The sequence below is a fragment of the Gekko japonicus genome, unplaced genomic scaffold, assembly GCF_001447785.1.
Source record: "Gekko japonicus isolate JY-2015 unplaced genomic scaffold, Gekko_japonicus_V1.1 scaffold3869, whole genome shotgun sequence".
Classification (NCBI taxonomy): Eukaryota; Metazoa; Chordata; class Lepidosauria; order Squamata; family Gekkonidae; genus Gekko; species Gekko japonicus.
In genome coordinates, this window is record NW_015169901.1 from 72,041 (window position 1) to 79,271 (window position 7,231).

At 48.1% G+C, this 7,231-nt stretch overlaps 2 protein-coding genes across 3 annotated transcripts in view; one reads left to right on the top strand and one right to left on the bottom strand.

Annotated features, from left to right (window-relative positions):
• The window catches only part of LOC107115738 (lysozyme C-like), a 41,426-nt gene extending 35,706 nt beyond the window's left edge, over positions 1–5,720 (bottom strand). Inside the window, exon 1 of the mRNA XM_015417499.1 lies at positions 5,554–5,720. The gene's annotated coding sequence lies outside the window, so the exon portion shown is untranslated. The remainder of the gene's footprint in view (positions 1–5,553) is intronic.
• A 1,135-nt stretch (positions 5,721–6,855) lies between these two features.
• LOC107115739 (RNA-binding protein 3-like) overlaps positions 6,856–7,231 on the top strand; it is a 5,169-nt gene continuing 4,793 nt past the window's right edge. For both annotated transcript variants that reach the window (XM_015417500.1, XM_015417501.1), the window contains exon 1: positions 6,856–6,929. The gene's annotated coding sequence lies outside the window, so the exon portion shown is untranslated. The remainder of the gene's footprint in view (positions 6,930–7,231) is intronic.

Consider the following 7,231-nt stretch of genomic DNA (forward strand, 5'->3'; position numbering starts at 1 on the left):
CGAAGCTCAGCCGCTTTGCATGACCGCGTGGTGAAATGGCCACGCACGTGGTCTGAGGTGGATACATGAGAAAATGGCTGCTTTGGAGGGTGGACTTTGATCGCCAGCCTCCTTCTCCTTTGGCGTAACGGGTGAGTTTCAATTCAAGGTCCTGGTTACGACCTTTAAAACCCTTCACAGCCTCGGAACCACACAGCAAAAGGAATGTGTCTTCCAGCATGTCCCCATTACACGGTTGCCAACCTCAGGCTCTGAGATCCCTGGAGATCTGGGAGGGAGTCTGGGGAGGGAGTGGATTAGGGAGGGACCTTGGCTGAGTATAACACATAGAATCGGAAGGGACCTCCAGGGTCATCTAGCCCAACCATAGAGTCCATCCTCCCAAGCAGCCATTTTCTCCAGGAGAACTGATCTCTGTGGTCTGGGGATCAGCTGTCATTCCGGGAAATCCCCAGGTTCCACCCAGAGGTCAGCAACCTAACTCCGTGTGTTGGGTTGCCACCCTCCAGGTAACACCTGGAGATCTCCCGCCATTACAACTGATCTCCAGGCGACCGAGATCAGTCCCCCTGGAGAAAACGGATGCTTTTGGAGGACGGACTCTGCGGCATTATACCCTGCTGAGGTCCCTCCCTCCCACAAACCTCTGTCTCTTCCTGCCACAAACTCCACCACCCGAAATCTCCAGGTATTTCCCCATCCGGCGCTGACAACCCTAGGAACAACACCAGGAGTTTGCATCCGATAGCGGTGTGAGTTTTCTTCTCCCTGCCGTCACCACCACCACACGGACATACCCCTGCTCTTTTCTGCTTGCAATCAAAGCAGGCAGGGAGGAGGTTTGTAAGATTTTGCATGGGATGATAGAGCAGGTAGAGAAAGAAGTCCTTTTCTCCCTTTCTCACAATACAAGAACTCGTGGGCACTCAATGAAATTGCTGAGCTGTCGGGTTAGAACGGATAAAAGAAAGTCCTTCTTCACCCAAAGAGTGATTAACACATGGAATTCACTGCCACAGGAGGTGGCGGCGGCTACAAGCATGGACGGCTTCAAGAGGGAATTGGATAAGCATATGGCGCAGAGGTCCATCAGTGGCTATTAGCCACAAGGTATAGATAGGGACTCTGGGGCAAGTGATGCTCTGTCTTCTTGGTGCTTGGGGTGGGGGGCAACAGTGGGAGGGCTTCTAGTGTCCTGGCCCCACTGATGGACCTCCTGATGGCACCTGGTATTTTTGACCACTGTGTGACAAGAGTGTTGGACTGGATGGGTCATTGGCCTGACCCAACATTGGCTTCTCTTATGTTCTTATGTTCTCTTAACCCATTTCTGAAACCCACTGTACTTTCTGAAGACAACCCCCCCCCTGAAAGTAATTCCACCTTGCTTTCCTCAGCCCCAACACAAATCTCACTTCAATTAAGACCAAAGAAGTTGCAAATGCTTGCCAGATGGTACCAGCTGGGGCTAAGGACAGACTAGACCCCACATTTCATGCGCTCGGCATCGGTTCACTAGCCACACAGGCAGTAGATATGGCACAGTGCATTCAGACACCAACCACAGAGATCAGAGCAAGGAGAATGGTAGAAGAAAATCATAGCATAATGGCAGTGTACAGGAATATTGTACTGTCTGTGGCATCCTCACTTATAGGGGAAACGGTTTTACCTTTAAACACTCTCTGTGTATATAAACTTGGTAGTTTTATGCTGCCACCAGGAATTAAAAATTCCAAATCTCTCTCTCTTTTGGTAGTATGACCTAGGGTCTGGGCACTTCAGAGGACTATGTGGCCCTGAGGAAGTACTGTATTGATTTTTGGGATAAGTTTAAACAAAAAAGATTTATTTAATAAAGAACAAAATAGGTTTCTGGTTATTTTGAACATCTGCTGAAGAAAGGAACTTGTAAATATAACTGGCAAAGCTTGGTGCCACAACCAGTCTCTCAAACTCCAAACTCCACTCTGACAGGCTTATACACATATATATAGCCACACAGGCTAGCCTCTTTGTTTTATTCACACTGAATAGAATCAACTAGTCACACAGACTAAACCGTTGGACTTATTCACACAGAATTTGACTCAGAATTCCATATTAACACAGACTATGTTCTCTCTTCAATCCTTCATAACTTTCAGAGTCACACAGACTCTCTTCAAAACTCTTCCATACTTGTCTCTCTCATATCACAGAATCTCCTCATATACATTTAAAGGAACACACACACCAAAACATGGAATCATTACACCATCATTCCTGCGTTCCAGCCTCACATGGGGATGGCTACTCCAGAGTCCTGGAGCAGGGGTCCTCAAGCTTTTTGAACCTGTAGGCACCTTTGGAATTCTGACAATGGGTGATAGGCGCAGCCAGAAAATGGTCACTGCAGGAGGTGGGGCCCGCCCCAAATTTTGTCCCATTTTTCCATCTTAGGCAGATCAGGCTACTGAAGCCCTCTCTCACCCCCCCGTGACTTAGCTTTGGTGATCCATGCAATGGTCACTCCCAGGCTTGATTACTGCAACTCACTCTACGCAGGCTTACCCCTGAAGCTGATCCGGAAATAACAGTTGGTACAAAATCCGGTGGCGTGCCTGCTGACGTCGACACCTGTGCAGGCTCACATTCGGCATGTGCTTTGTCAGCTGCATTGGTTGGTAATAACCTTCAAAGCCTTACACGGCCTGGGACCAACATACCTAAGGGACCGCCTCTTCCCATATACACCTCTAAGAGCGCATTACGCTCTGATATCAAAAACCTCCTGGTGATCCCTGGCCCAAAGGACATCTACCTAGCCTCGACCAGGCTGTTGGAACATGCTCGACCCACCTGTTGGAACATGATCCCTACTGAGATCAGGGCCCTGCGGGATCTTATTCAATTCCGCAGGACCTGCAAAACGGAGCTGTTCCCCCCTCCCCCGAGGTGACTATCTCGCACCCACTGATAACCGGTCATATTTATCTACATCAGTGGGCCGCTTTTTCCCTACGGCAAGCTGTGATTATTGATTGTATATGTTTATAATGTGTTTTAAATTTTATTGTATTTATTGAAATGCTGTAACCCGCCCTGAGCTCATCTACAGGATGGGCGGGATATAAATGCGAAAAATAAGTAAATAGATAGCTTACCTCCGGTCACAAAGCGAATAACCTCAAGCTGTGGTGTCAGCGGCTGCCAAAGCAATTTTTCAAAAAATCGTCACAACTAATCAAATCTTCAGCAGCCACTCAGAAGCCCTGCCGGGTAACACACACCCTGCCGTAGCAGGTACTCCTTTGCATCTTAGGCGACACATCCCTAATGTAGCCAATCCTCCAAGAGCTTACAGTAGCCCCTGTAAGAAGAGCTCTGTAAGCTCTTGGAGGATTGGCTACATTATGGGGGTGTGGCCTAATATGCAAAGGAGTGCCTGCTACAAAAAGAGCCGGGACCCGAACCCATTCACTTTCTAAAAACACTTGGTGGGCATCAGAGTTCCCTCTAAGCTGAGTTAGTGTGAGCTAGCTCACCGTTTTGTAGCCTCTGGCTCTCACATTTTTGTCTTCGCACAGGAAGGACAAACTAACTTATGCAGGAGCCAAATCGCTCACTCACAACTTTAATGCCGGTAGCTCACGAAGTAGAATTTTTGCTCACAAGACTCCACAGCTGAGAGGGAGCATTAGTGGGCACCACGTTGGGGGCCCCTGTCCTAGAGAGTCCCAGGCAGGGTGGATAATTTATTAAGGTACTTAATTCATTTGCACCCCACCTTTCTCCCCAATGGGGACCCCAAAGTGCCTTACATCGTTCTCCTCTCCTCCATTTTATCCTCACAACAACCCTGTGAGGTAGGTTGGGCTGAGTAAGTGTGTGACGCACTATCAAATACAATTACTTGGGAAGGGTAACTCATGCTAACTGGCAGACCAGCACACCAATCGCTTGGTTTGACAACAACCCCCCCCCCCCGCACACACCATCCCTCTGCAGCAGGCAGGGGAGGTTCCTTGCCTCCATCTGCCCCCCTCCCCAACTTTCTGTCCTACAGGCTGGATGGCTTATAAAACACCAAAAGTGGTGGTGGATGCGGATGCACAACCTGAGAAGCCTCCCCCTTGCAACAGCAGCGCTGTGCAAACAGATCCCTTTCCTATTCCTTTCCAGAGCACAAGCCACTCAGACAGACCTCTGCCCAGCACACCCATCCTGTTCATTGGCTGGTTCTGCCTGTCTCTCCGTAGTCTGTTAAGGCAAGCTTGCGAAGGCACAGGAGCTTACTGGGATGAGGGAGTTGGCAACTCCCCCCCCAGTATAAGTTTCATACTGGACAGCTGAGCTTATTAACAAGTAGCGGACAAAGAACCGACCTCTCCCTATCAAATCCTAATGAAATAAGAGACAGAGAGTCGAGAATGCTAAGCAGACGAGGGGGGTTGCCAACTTTCGTTCCAGCAAGGCTCCCAACGCCACCAGGCTGCACACAAGCAGATACTGTGACAAGCAACTTGCAACAGTGCCAGGTTAGATCCAGAGCTTTGGCCAAGCCCACCTTAAGCAGCACAGTCAAATGTCCCCTTGTAGAGTTAGCAAGATGGGTGGCGTTACAGTAATGTGCCCACAGTAATGACTGATGCTTCAGGGTAGTAGCAAACTGGTTACAATGATTTCTGGTGCAATTGGCCAGGTTCTGTGCATTTTGGTGTTTCATTTCCTCTCTTCTGCAGAGCAAGCACAGGCTAGGAAGAGGACTGTAAGGTTCCCCGTCCCCCTTTCACCGTGGTGTGTCAAAGATTGCAATCACACACACTAAATAATCCACTTTCAATGCATTTTCCAACTGGATTATGCCAGTTTACACAGTAAAATCCAGGTGGAAAGTGCATTGAAGTTGTTTCCGTGCTTGAAACATGTGAAGTGTTATAGATAAGATAAGGGAGGAAAGTCTACATGGCTAGTGATAAATAAATGCTAACCAATTAAGAAGAAAATGAATAAGGCCATTTATTTTATGTTGTGTATTCAATATCTGAAAAATCTGTGAACATTAGAAAGCTGTTTGTTTATAATAGTTGGTTACTGATATAGAAATACTACGTATGTAATTTTGAGGAAAAGAGCCAGTGGATTGATGTATGGTTTGGTTATGCTAAATATGAGATGTGAAGAGACATTACTGTTTGTTGTAGCACTTCGTTGTAACAAGTATTTATGTTCTTTTTCTCTTTTCTGTTCTGGGAGAACCAATAAAGAAAGTTAAAAAAGAAGAAGAAGAAAAGAAAATGGACTATTTAGTTTGTGCCGGCCCAATCCTTTTCTGCTGTCCCTCCTCGTTCTAACTGCCAGTCGCATTAAAATAAAGTATTTACATTTCTCACAGGGACACAAATCGGATTACCCATAGCGAGCCAGTAACAATCAACCAAATGGGACATTCAGTAACGATTGCATTAGAATGTCAGAAGTCTAGAACCACTAGAAAGAACTGAAGCGGAACATAACTATTCGCATGATACATTAAAAAGCGCAGAAATCACATAATAAGATCCTACTTACAATAAGCTCTAAGTGGCAGTACAGACCACAGACTCCATTGTTTACCCAAGTAGGTTTGTCAACCATTTTGTGCAGCGCAACTTTAGGACCTGAGCAGACATTTCGAATAGTTCAGATTTGCATATTTTGCGGAAAGCCAGGAGATTGGGAGCTTTCCTGGGGAAGGTTATTCCGCACGGCGGGAGCCACAGCCGAGAAAACACGTGGACGTACCCCACCCCCCACCTCGTTTCGCGGGCGTTCCTTCTGCTGTTTATATTTGCAAGCCGTGTTCCCTCTAAACTGAGTTAGTGTGATCTAGCTCATTTTAGCATCCAGCTCACACGTTTTTCCCTTAGCTCAGGGAGGACGGCTCCAGAGCAAACTAATTTATGCAGCAGCCAAATCCCTCGCTCACAACTTTAATGCCAGCAGCTCACAAAGCAGAATGTTTGCTCACAAGACTCCATAGTTTAGAGGGAGCATTGTTTGCAAGCCCTCTTCCCCCCTGCCCGCGAAGTAGCCGGCAGTCTGAAACTGGATTAATCAGGATTCTATATCTGATCTTTTCCTGAAATCTGTTATTGTTTTTATCTTGCTATGTATTTATGGATATTGTACAGAGCCCCGCAATAGCAGAGATCGGGCGATTAATAAAATAAGTGTATAAATACAAAATCTGAAAAAGAAACGAAATGAGTTTTTTTTCCTTCTGCCGGTTACGAACTGTACCCAGGCGCCAAGAAGCCTGAGACGCGGGTTTCTAAAAGGCCGGCTTAGAAACGGAAGACACTAAATACCCGCGTGTGACTTCTCCTTTTCCCACGCTCATCTACATCTCCATTTTCTCAAACTCCTCCGCCGGCCAGGGTCTACACCCAGCGAGGGATCGGGCTCCTCCAAGAAGCGAAAGAAGTTTTGGAGATACAGTGGATGATTATTTCAGATACTGGAACAAAAGACTCCAACCCGACCGGTTTCATTAATTATTTTTTTTTAACTGATTGCTATGATTTCTACTCTTTTTGCTTCCCACGTGGGGGGCTTCTAACGGGAAGCGGAAGCAGCCGGAACGTGAAGCTCTCTTTTCTTCTAGGGAAGAGGACGGATGCGGAAGCCTGCGCAAACCAAGCAAGACCCCGGATGACTCATACGGGAGTCTTTTTGGAGGGAGAAAGTTGAATTAATACCCGGATGCTAATGTGTTTTTTGTTGGCCGTCCTTTCCCTTCCCCCGTCCCCGCCACTCCTCGGCGCATGCGTGGTAGCGACCTATAGGCGCGCGAACAAACTGAGAGTCACGTGATCCTCCTCGGTGGGCGGTCCCCTATATAAGCGTCGCGCGGGCGGTGCCTCGGCCCGCATTTTCAGCAGCTCCAGCCCGGGAAACGTGCTTTGGTGAGTTGGGGAGGAAACACTCGTTAAGTCTTTGTTTTCCTTATTGGTATGTTTGCGATTCCTTTCAGGCGAGAAGAAAACAAATTTCCAAGCCTCGGTCTCGTCGGCGGCGGCCGTTAGTAACTAGTGACGTCGTAAGAAAAAGAGCGGGGGGGAGCGGGGGAGGCACAGCGCGGCGGCCCGAGAGCGCACGCGCGGGGCCGCGAGAACGCGGACGGCTGTGCGCATGCGGCCTCCCGCGGCAACGGTGATCCCGTCACAAAGGCGGTGTTGGTTGGGGGGGGGGGGCTTAACCGTTCCCC